At 37.3% G+C, this 12,805-nt stretch overlaps 2 pseudogenes; both read left to right on the top strand.

Moving 5' to 3' along the window:
* LOC138166497 (centrosomal protein of 97 kDa-like) overlaps positions 1-12,644 on the top strand; it is a 25,846-nt pseudogene extending 13,202 nt beyond the window's left edge.
* Positions 9,833-10,832, top strand: LOC138166465 (ribonuclease H1 pseudogene; annotated as a pseudogene).
* Positions 12,645-12,805: the final 161 nt, after the last annotated feature.

Raw genomic sequence — 12,805 nt, 5'->3', positions numbered from 1 at the left:
GTGCATGTTAGCCTAGGGGCAGGGAAGATCTTTAAAATTTACATTCGCATTACAGATACTTAGCACCACACCCAGAAATAACTGGCCATGTAACCTTGAGCAAGTTACTTAACCCCAATTGCTTTAAAAAAAATAAATTCAATCTTATCTTATGAGCTAAAACAAACAGAAGAATCAAGACTAATTTATCAAAGAAAATCTCACAGTATCTAGCACAGTGTCTGGAACATAGTAGGTACTTAATAAAAGCTAATTGATTGGTAGAGAATGGTAGCAATAATGTTTCTCCACTGATGCTATTTAATTATTATAATATGTCTTCAGTTTAAAAGCTGAACGACTTTATAGTCAAGGCAAAGGACCTTCACATTGGCCGCGTCAACATATTCAATTGATCCAGTATTTGGCTACTGCTTGCCCTCCTACCTCTACAATGGGTCTTCAAATTGTAGAAAATGCTAAGCTGAAGAAGATATTGAGCAAGCAAAGGTAGCAAGCCTAAATTAGTAACTGGTAAAGTTTCAAAGAATAGTTTTAATTGAGGTATCTTTTCTTCTAAAGAAAGAATGTGATCATTCAGATTCATATGCAAATTATATATCCCAGAAGGAGTTCTGCTAGGCTTTGAGGAACTTAGAGGATCTGAGAGCTGTTATTCTTTTGAGACTCTAGAGGAGCAAAATCAATGCAGTACAGCTGCAGTTTCTCATTTTTGCCTCTTGCAACCATGGGATCCTGTTCCCTCCCCCTTTTATTTCTTATGGGCAGGAAAGCCAAGCAGGAAATTTTTTTACAGTGTGATGGAGCTAGATTAAATATTATGAACAAATATAATGTATCTACTAAGTATATACATATATACATGTATCTAATATATAGTCATACTCAAAACATCCTACTTATAAGTGTTTACTTTTGGTTTCACTGATCAAGTTATTCCAACACAAAATTTCTTAAGTGTATGTGTGTACAAGTGTGTTCTTATGAATTATTTTCCTAGCATTTTTTATCTGCTTCATTAAAATGAGTTTTCAGAACTTGGGAAACAGGGAGTTTATGGATGTCTGCCTACCAACATTCAGATATTATTGGATTTTAGACTCCATGTAGCAGCAAGCACCCCAGCATCCCCAGGGTGGCTGCCAACACAGGTTCTTAGATCTGCTTTTCTGAAGGAAAGCAACTCAAAATGGGTTAATAAGCTTACTTTAATCAATCAAACATATATCATTTACCTAGTTCAGGGGAAAAAGGTCAGCACCCCGAACTTCAGACAGAAGTTATACATGCATAAGTATACAGACAGAAGTTACAAGACAGAGAAACAGATCAAGCACACAGGCTTCCAAACTGTCCAACCAGTACATTCCTACCAACTCACAGTTACCAGAGAGGGAAGCATCAACATCTGGGTTTTCAAAGCTGCGGGGCTCTCAACAGCTGCCCAGAGTCTCATCTGGTCAAATCACACAACACTTCTCAAAGTGAGCCCTAAATCAAAGCCTCACATCAGGAATTATATAACCTTCTCCTGGGTCAGAGAATGTAACCATCCTCTTGACCCACTGCCCAATCACACAGCATCAAGGTGTGATTCTTCCTGAAGAATAAGCCTCCCACCACAGTCTCCAAGGGCACTTAACCTAGGGGCAGGGAAGATCTTAAAAATTTACATTCCTATAACACTCCATCAGAGGCAAATGATGTGCCAAAATCCAAAGGAAGAAGTCTTCACTTACTCCAGTCCCAGAGAATTAGGGGCATCTCTTGAACCTCTTGAATCTCTTGAGTTCAGCTCAAGAACATCATATACTTATTGAGAGTGGTAAGATCCCAATCTACTATGATTTTATTTTAATGGTTAGATGGATTGTGCATTAAAAGGTCAAATGCATTTTACAAAGATATAATCCTAAAGCTAGTGGATGAGCCTACGAACCATATATAAAAATCAGTCTTACCAGTTACCTCATATTTGTTTTTTATTCATGTTGTGCTTTTAATTTTTTTCTCGTTAACAGAATTTCCCTCTGTTTAGATGGGGAAAGTGATACTTATTATGATAGTTGTTTTAATAAATAATCTTCAGTATATCAACATTTTTCTGAACCAGAAAGCAAGATTATATAACTTAGATCAGTGCTGTAATTATTAAAAGCTATTAATTGGTATGTTTTCAAACTGTAATGTAATTTGACTTATGTGGAACATTAAAGGGAGAATGTTTTGACAATTCATTGCCTTCTATTGTTTTTCTGGGAGTTTGATTTAAGATTGCATAGAAGATAGATATAATTAGTGGTCTAAATGAAACTTTCTGTTTTTGATAACCTGACATGCAAATATATTCTTGGATTTGAGAAAGCATCAATATTAATTGTTCGTGTGCTGTTAAGAATATTTTTCTTCTGGGAAGAGCCAAAACAGAGAAAGAAAATTATAGACCAATTTTCCTAATGACTATTGATACAAAAATTTTAAATAAAATGCTAGCAAAGAGATTACAGCAATTTATCACCAAGATAATACATTGTGATGAGGTAGAATTTATATCAGGAATGCAGGCTTGGTTCATTATTAGGAAACTGATCAGCAAAATTGACCACATCAATGACAAAACTAACAGAAATCATGTTTATCTCAATAGATGCAGAAAATCTCTATACAAAATTAAAAACATTAGAGAGCAGAGGAATAAATGTAGTTTTCCTTAAAGTGATAAGCAATGTCTATCTGAAACCATCAACAAGCATTATAGATAATGGGGATAAGCTAGAAGTGTTTTCAATAATATCAGAGGTTAACAAGGATGATCATTATCATCACTATTATTAAGTATTGTACTAGAAGTGTTAACATTAGCAATAAGAGAAGAAAAAGAATTTGAAGGAATTAGAATGGGCAATGAAAAGAACAAAAGTATCACTCTTTGCTGATGATATGATGGTACACTTAGAGAAAAACTACTTGAAATAGTTAACAACTTTAGCAAAGTTGCAGGATAGTAAATAAACTCACATAAATCATCAGCATTTCTATATATTAACAATAAAGCCCAGTAGCAAGAGATTGAAAGAGAAATTCCATTTAAAATAGCTGTAGACAGCATAAAATATATGGAATTCTACCTGCCAAGAAAAGCCTAGGAATTATATTAATACAATTACAAAACACCTTTCACACAAATAAAGTCAGATCTAAATAATTGGAAAAACATAAATTGTTCATGCATAGAAAGAGCCAATATAATGAAATATATTGTTCTACCTAAATTAATTTATTCATTGCTATACCATTCAAACCACCAAAAATTATTTTATGGAGCTAGAAAAATGATAGCAAAATTCATCTGAAAGAACAAAAAGTCAAGTATATCAAGGGAATTAATGGAAAAAAATTCAAAGGAAGGTGGCTTAACCATACCAGATTTAAAACTAAAGCAGCAATCATCAAAACTATTTGGTACTGGCTAAGAAATAGAGTGGTGAATCAGTGGGATAAGTTAGGTATACAAGACACAGTAGTAAATGACTATAATAATCTACTGTTTTATAAAACCAAAGATTCCAGCTTCTGGGATAAGAACTCACTATTTGACAAAAATTGCTGAGAAAACTGGAAAATGGTATAGCAGAAACTAGAAATAGACCAACATCTGACACCCTATACCAAGATAAGGTCAAAATGGGTACAAGATTTAGACATAAGGTATGATACCATAAGCAAATTTAGAGAGCAAGTAATAGTTTAGCTGTCAGATATATGGAAAAGGTTAGAGTTTATGACCAGACAAGAAATAGAGAGCATTATGAAATGCAAAATGGATAATTTTGACTACATTAAATTAAAACAATTTTGCACAAACAAAACCAATGCAAGATTAGAAGGAAAGTAGAAAGCTGGGAAGGAATTTTTACAGCCAGTGTTTCTGAATTATTTCTAAAATATATAGAGAACTGAGTCAAATTTATAATAATACAAATAATTCCCCATTTGACAAATGGTCAAAGGATATGAACACAGTTTTCAGAGGAAGAAATTAAAACTATCCATAATCATGGAAAAAATGCTCTAAATCACTATTGATTAGAGAAATGCAAATTAAAACAACTCTGAGGTACCACCTCACACTTATCAGATTAGGTAATATGACAAGAAAGGAAAATGATAAATGTTGGAGAAGATGTGGAAAAATTGGAACACAAATGCATTATTGGTGGAGTTGTGAACTGATCCAACCATTCTGGAGAGCAATTTGGAACTATGGCCGAACCCTTTGATCCAGCAATTCTGCTACTAACTCTGTATCCCAAAGAGATGGTATCAAAGGTAAAAGGAACCACATGCACAAAAAAATTTATAGCAGACCTTTTTCTGGTGGCAAAGGATTGGAAATTGATGGAATGTCCATCAATTGGGAAATGACTGAACAAGTTGTGGTCTATTAATGTGATGTAATACTATTGTGCCACAAGAAATGATGAGCAGGTGGACTTCAGAAAAACCTGGAAAGATTTATATGAACTGATGGTGAGCAAAGTGAGTAGAAGCAGGAGAGCATTGTACACAGTAACAGCCACATTGTGTAGTGACTGACTTTGATAGACTTAACTCTTCTCAGTCATGTAAGGACCTAAAACAACTTCAAAAGACTCATGATGGAAAATGCCATCTACATCCATAGAAATATGGAGTCTCAATGAAGATCAAAGTGTACTATTTGCTCTATCTTTTGTTTAGTTTAGTTTTTACTTTCTCATGGTTCTTCTCATTTGTTCTAATTCTTCTATACAACATGACTAATGTGAAAATAAGGTTTAATAAGAATGTATATGTAGCACCTATATCAGATTGCTTGCCATCTTGGGAGGGGAGAAAGAAGGGAGGTAGAGAAAATTTAAAACTTATGGAAATGAATGTTGAAAACTAAAAGTAAATTAATTTATAAAAAAGAAAGAAATTATGAACAGGTAGATTCAGAAAAAACCTGGAAATACTTACATGAACTGATGCTGAGTGAAGTGAGCAGAACCAAGAGATGATTACCAATGACAGACTCAGCTCTTCTCAGCAATACAATGATCCAAGACAATTTCAAAAGATTCATGATGGAAAATACTAACTACATCTAGAGAAAGAACTTTGGAGTCTGAATGCAGATTGAAGCATACTATTTTCACTTGGTTTTTGTTTTTTCTTTCTCATGGTTTTTCCATTTTGTTCTGATTCTTCCTTCACAACATGATTAATGTGGAAATATGTTTAACATGATTGTGTATGTATAACCTGTATCACATTTTTTGCTGTCTTGGGGAGACAGGAGGCAAAGGAGAGAATGAGAAAAATTTGGAACTGAAAATTTTACAAAAATGATTGTTGAAAATTGTCTTTACATGTCATTGGAAAAAAAAACTATTTTTTCTTGATAATCTAAATGAGACTGTAGCAGAATGTTTATTCTAGGCCTGCACAACTTGTGGCATGTGGGCTGCTTGCAGCATGCCAAATGAATTCAGGCAGTCACCAAAAAATGTAGAGAAAAACATCCTTGGTATGTAGAGGAAATCCTTTGGCATTCCTTAAGTGCCTACAGGAAGTAAGTTTTTCAGGCCTGGTTTATTTGAAGAAAACTAACTGAGGTTTTTTTTTTCAAGCTTTTGTTTAGCATTTTTATTTTTCCCCAGATAAATGTAGAAACAGTTTTTAAACATTCATCTTTAAAACTCTAAGTTCCAAATTCTCTCCCTTCCTCCCTCCCCACACCACCATTGAGAAAACAAGCAATTCCATATAGGTTATACATGTGTAGCCATGCAAAACATATTCATAATAGTCATGTTGTGAAGGAAAACATAGACAAGAAAAAAAAACTTCAAGAAAAATAAAATTTTAAAAAGTATGCTTCAATCTGTATTCAGACACCTTCAGTTCTTTCTCTGGTGATGGATAGCATTTTTCATCATAAGTCCTTCAGAGTTGTCTTGGATCATTGTATTGCTGAGAATAACTAAGTCATTCATGACTGAACATCTTACAATATTGCTGTTACTTTGTGCATAGTACATTTTACTGTGTATCAGCTCATGCAAGTCTTTCCAGGTTTTTCTGAGAGGATTCTGCTTATCATTTCTTATACTACATCATAATCACATACCACAACTTGTTCGGCCATTCTCCAGTTGATGGGCATCCCCTCAACTTCTAATTTTTTACTCTCAGAAAAAAACTGCTATAAATATTTTTGTACATTTAGATACTTTTCCTTTTCATTTTTTATCTCTTTTGGGATAGAGACCTAGAAGTTGTATTGCTAGGTCAAAGGGCATGGATGATTTTATAGTCCTTTGGGCATAGTTCCAAATTACTCAACAGAATGGTTGAATCAATTCACAACTCCACTAACAGTGCATTAAAGTCTAATTTTTCCCAAGTTTCCTCCAGCATTTGTCCTTTACCTTTTCTATCCTATTAACCAATCTAATAGGTATTACGTAGTACCTTAGAATTGTTTTAATTTGCATTTCACCAATCAATAGAGTCTGAAAACTGATCATATCTTTTGATCATTTATTAATTGGGGAGTATTCAGTTCTCTATATGTTTGAGAAAATCTCAGAGAAACTTGCTTCAAAATTTTTTCACAGTAAGTATTGCTAACTATATTTCCTTCCACCCTATTCCTCCCCCATTTATTCTATTCTCTTTCTCCTTTCATCCTGTCCTTCCTCAAAAGTGTTTTGCTTCTGACCACCCTCTCCCCTAATCTGCCCTCCTTTCGAGTCAAGATGGTGGAGTAGAAGCAGGACCTCCGAGGGGCTCTGGCTTCCACCTTCCCCAATTCATGTAAAAAGGGAACTCAGAACAAACTTTGGAGCTACAGAACCCACAAAATGACACAAAGAAGCTAACCTCCCACCGAGGACAGGCCAGCAGGCCAGCAAGAATCTGCCAGCACAGTGCTCTGGGAGCCGAGCCCAACCCCGCATGAGCCAGAGGTTTCAGCCCCAGGGCAGGTCTGACTAGGCATCACCCGGAGGGACTCCAGATCACCAGCAGCTGTGGCCATTTCCAGATTTATCAACACAATAGATGCGAAGGACAAAGTAAGAGGTCATTGCAGTGTGGACTTTGGGACCAGTAGTTGGGAGTGCCTTGGCTTTTGCTCCCAGGGCAAGAAGCCCCTAAGACACCTGGCACAGCCAGCACCATGGCAGCTTCAGCTCCTGGCCTGCAAAGTGTAGGGGGACCAAGTAACCAGTCTGAGGGGTAATCTCTCTTGCTTTAACTTGCTTGGATCTGGATTACTAGTCTAGGGTAGAGGTCCTGGGGTGTGTGACCAGCTTGCCAGAGCATGTGGAGGCTTCAGAGAGGGCACCCAACTCATACCTCTGGCAGCTGAGAAAACCCCAGCATTTGGGATGAAAGCTCCCCTGTCTGGTGGCAGAGCCCTAATGTGGCAAAAAGCCCAGGGGTCAAGTGACTGAGGGGTGACATGACCAGGCCAAGGAAACAAAGCAGACAGAAGATTCCAACATTAGACTCCTATTTTGGGGACAAAAAGGAGCAAATCATGGAACAAGAGGAAGACAGTGAAGTCAGAACTCCTGAACCAAAAGCTTGAAAGGAAAATACGAACGGGTTATAGGCCATAGAGGAGCTTAAGAAGTAGATAAGAGGAGTGGAGGAAAAATTGGGAAGAGAAATGAGAATGATGCAAGAAAATTAAGAAATGAGAGTTAACAGCCTGACTGAGGAAAATCACACCTTAAAAAACAGATTGACTCAATTAGCAAAAGAGGCTCAAAAAAGCAATGAGGAGAGGAATTCCTTGAAAAGCCAAATTTGCCAGATGGAAAAAGAATCTCAAAAGCTCAATGAAGAGAATAGTTCCCTCAGATTTAGATTGAAGCAAAGGGAAGCTAGTGACTTTAAGAGAAATCAAGATGATGTTAAACAGATCCAAACAAATGAAAGAATAGAAGGCAATGTGAAATATCTCATGGGAAAAAAACACTGACCTGGAAAATAGATCCAGGAGATATAATTTTAAAATTATTGGACTACCTGAAAGCCATGATCAGGGAAAGAACCTAGAAATCATCCTCCAAGAAATTCTCAAGGAAAATTGTTTTAGAACCAGAAGGCAAAACAGAGGTTGAAAGAATCCACTGATCACCTCCTGAAAAAGATCCCAAAAATAAAACTTCTAGAAATATTACAGCCGGGTTCTGAAATTCCCAGATCAGGGAGAAAATATTACTGTGTTTCCCCGATAATAAGACACTGTCTTATTAATTTTTTTGGACACAAAAACACCAGAGGGCTTATTTTCAGGGGAGGGCTTATTTTAATGAACACTGACAGCAATTTTAATAAACAGGTAAATGTGAACAAAAAAATGTACCTTTATTCAATAAGCAAATCACTGGGGAAGAACAGGATGACACGCTCACTGCTGCAGCTCTGATTGGATGCAGCTCAGAGCGCGGCGTGCGTTTCACGGGGGTGGGGGGATGGTGCATACAGAGGGTACCATAATGTAGCGTGTAGTGCAGGGGATCACCTTCACTACAGTAGCAATCTCAATAGGGCTTATTTTCAGGGGAGGGCTTATTTTAGAGGAATCTTACACAGTAAGGGGAGGGCTTATTTTCGGGATAGGTCTTATTAGCGGGGAAACTATGAGCAGCCAGGAAGAAACAATTTGAATATTGTGGAAACACAATCAGTATAACACAGGATCTGGCAGCTTCTACACTGAGGGATCTAAGGGCCTGGAATAGGATACTCCGGAGGGCAGAGGAGCTAGAATTAAAACCAAGAATCACCTACCCAGCAAAACTGAGTATCATGTTTCAGGGAAAAATATGGTCATTCAGTGGAATAGAAGACTTTCAAGCATTCTTAATGAAAAAAACAGTTTTTTCCAGATTTTTTTCCAGTTTCTACCAGAGTAGAAAATTTGACATCCAGATACAAGAAGTAAGAGAAGCTTGAGAAGGTAAACAGGGAAAAGAAATCATAAGTCACTGATCAAAGTTGAACTATTAACATTCCTACATGGAAAAATGATAATTGTAACTGATGAAACTTGTCTCAGTATGAAAATAGTTGAAGGGAATAGAAATATGTGTGTGTGTGTGTGTGTGTGTCTGTATCGGAGGGTATACGGGTATATGAATACATGTGTGAATGTGTGTATATACGCTTACAGGTATACATAGATAGAGGGCACAGGACCAAGTTAATAGGAAGGGATGATACTTAAAAGGTGAAATTAAGAGGTGAGAGAGGAACATAATGAGAGGAGATAGAGAGAGACAGAATGGGGTAAACTATCTCTTATAGAAGAGGCAAGGGAAAAGGGTTACAACGGAGGGGAAGAATAGGAAGGCAAAAGGGAATGGGTCAACCTTATTCTCACGGAATTTGGCTCGGGGAGGGAATGAAATACACACTAAATAGGGTATCTCACCCTACAGGAGAGTAGGGGGAAGGAGGTGAGAGGGGGGATGATGGAAGGGAGGGCAGGCTGGCAGGGAGGGAAGTTGGAAGCACTCACTTTTGAAAAGGGATGGGATCAAAGTAGAGAATAGAACAAGTGGGTGGTGGGATAGGAGGGAGGGAAATATTGTCAGTCTTTTACAATATATCTACTGTTCTAATGTTTTGCATTAGCTACACATGTACAACCCATACTGAACTGCTTATCTTCCCAGTAAGGGTGGATGACAAGGGAGGAAGGGAATGAATCTGGAATTCAAAGTTTTAAAATCAAATGTTTAAAATTATATATACATCATCTCGGCGCGGAGAACATCACGGTGGCCGCCTGGGCGGAAGCTCCGTCCCCGCGTCCTCTCCTGCCCCGGGTGCAGGAAGCGCCCTCCCCGTGGCCGCTATGTCCCCTGTGCCCCAGAGAGGGCCATGCTGAGGCTCTGGGCCACCGTCTCCAGAGTTGTCTCAGGTGCCTTCAGCCGCTGTGGCGCGCGTAGTCTGAGCGCAGGCATGTTCTATGCCGTGAGGAGGGGCCGCGAGACCAGCGTGTTCCCCACCTGGAGTGAATGTCAAGCTCAAGTGAACCGATGTCCTGGTGCCAGATTCAAGAAGTTTGCTACCGAGGATGAGGCTTGGGCCTTTGTCCGAAATACTGCAAGCCCTGATTGTTCAACAGAGCAGAAAAAGAAAAGTGACACACAAGACCCCGAAGTGAAACCACGCAAGAGACCCTGTGAGTCATCAGATGAAGAGGAAGAGCCTTGTGCAAAGCTTACAAAACAAAATACAGACTCAGTACCTTTACTTAGCAAAGAAACATTTTCTTACATGGGAGATGCAGCTGTGGTTTACACAGATGGCTGCTGCTCCAGTAATGGGAGGAGGAAAGCTCGAGCAGGCATTGGTGTTTATTGGGGGCCAAGCCATCCCCTAAATGTGGGTGATAGACTTCCTGGGCGACAGACAAACCAAAGAGCAGAAATATATGCTGCCTGCAAAGCAATCGAACAAGCCAAGAATCAGAACATCAGTAAACTGGTTCTCTACACAGATAGTATGTTTACTATAAATGGTATAACAAGTTGGGTTAAAGATTGGAAGAAAATTGGCTGGAAAACAAGCACAGGAAAAGATGTCATTAACAAAGAAGACTTTGTTAAGCTTGATACACTTATTCAAGACATAGACATTAAATGGATTCATGTTCCTGGTCATTCAGGGTTTGCAGGCAATGAAGAAGCTGATAGATTAGCAAGAGAAGGAGCTAAAAAAATCTCAAGAATCGACATAGCATAATTTTTATAATCTAATTAAAGAGCAAACCAAGAAAAAAATTATATATACATATATACTATTATTAATACTATCTTACATGTAATTGGGAAAGAAGATATACAGGCACTGGGGCATAGAGATCCACCATGCCCTACTGGAAAAGTCTAAGGGGGTATGGGAAAAGATATGGGTAAGAGCAGAATGGAGGAGGGTATATCCTGTGGGATTCAGTTCTGAAAATAGGATGCACAGATTCCATATGAACCTGAAAATATCAGAAAAATATTTAATTTATTGTGTCCTTTACAATCTACTTCCCCAAAATACAAAGCCATAGTAAACCTTGTTCTGTGGTTCCATGATTTACATTCCTGTTGATGTTGGCATTCCTACATAAAAAATGGATCGTGCCCTTTAGTGTTTCTCCAGCGGCTACTATTTATTCAAACATCTCAGTTTATTTCATTACTGAAGCTTATTCTAACATTTATTCTTTACGTGATCATATTACAAAGTGGAAAAGCAGTATTACTAAACTGTAGCAAATTAATTTTGCAATAAACAGTAGTATTGAATACAGGGAACAACATGCTCCCTAATGGAGATGGAGCTGGCTTTGAAGTCAGAGAGACCTGGGTTCACACTTCAGTCATGATATGTACTAGCTAAGTGATCGTGGGCAAGTCACCCACCTCAGTGCTTCAGGTAGTTCAACCTCTCTAAGACTGTAAATTGCAGAACAGCTCCTGATACACTTTGGTAGGAGTTCCTTGTGCCAACAAAATCACAGGTCTGGCCCTAAAAAAATAAATACAGATTAGAACAGTCTGCTTTTTTTACATCAGTAATTGAAATAGATTGTTTTGCTACAGATTGGAAAAAAAGAAAAAGATGAATAATATACGCAGAAGCTTGCGCAAAGCAAAAGAAGGGTATCAAATTCCCATGGAACCAGGTAAGCAAATATATAAGAATAAAGGGAAATAGTGAAGAGAGAGAAGTTCTTTCATTTCTTTCTAAATGACATCAGCAGTCACATTTCAGCTTTTTTTTTATGTGTCTTCAGCATTCACCTTTAGCTCATTGATGTGATTTGAACACCACACTGAAAATTTTTACCTGAACTGTCTGTTCTAAGAATCATAACCTATATTTTATACATATAGGTCATATCCCATTACAATAAAATCTGATTAAAAGTCATCTGAACAAGAAATAGGAATAATATCTTTATTTTTAATGAGAAGTGCATTTAAATCATTTAAAAAACCTCTTTTGCCTTACATGACTCTCTGAAATTATATATATTATATTACATTGTAATATATTTATCATTATTGTCCTGTGGAGATAGACTTTTATAATATTAAGGCTATTTTATAGACAATGAAATGTTTCATCATTCATAATGAAATCTTATTTTGTGGTTTTCAGATAAGATCCCTACAAAACTGGCAACTTTCAGTGAAAGTTTTTTCTATCTGGCAGTATCATGTTCCTGTGTCAAGTACTGTGCCATTTGAGCCTTCTCCATTAACCACACTTAAATCAAGAGCCGTCTTCTGCTGCTTATTCTGACTGGTTTATTTCAGGTGCCAAAGATCCACCCGAAAAATCCCTCCTACAGTTTCCAGATTCTGGTTTTCATTCCTCCCTTACAGGTCACTTGCCAATTTCTTATGATTTTGAAATAAACTTTACAGGAAAAAATGATAATTTTACAGTAGATAATTTCATAGAAACAGTTAAATGTTGTAAAAATCCAAATACAGAAGATCATCAAGAAGAGCAGGGAAAGTAGAGTAAAGAGAGCTCTTACCAGTGAACCAGATAATAATCTCTTACTAGATCATTTATTGTCAGTTCAATAGATTAGTGATGCTACTGAAATGATAAGTACCAGTAATGAAAGGGAAGCTAGTAAATTTTATATAGCTCTGCCCCTGGAAAACCCAAGTTCTTTGACTAATGTTGCTGCTGTAGACACATACTGTGACATAGTCACCACCTTGCAAGATGAAATCATTCAGAC

Source organism: Petaurus breviceps, unplaced genomic scaffold (genome assembly GCF_028583685.1).
Source record: "Petaurus breviceps papuanus isolate PSGF00001 unplaced genomic scaffold, PetGlider_PUasm1.0 224, whole genome shotgun sequence".
Lineage (NCBI taxonomy): Eukaryota > Metazoa > Chordata > Mammalia > Diprotodontia > Petauridae > Petaurus > Petaurus breviceps.
Note: the sequence above shows the minus strand (reverse complement) of the source record. Positions and strands in the feature narration are given on the sequence as shown.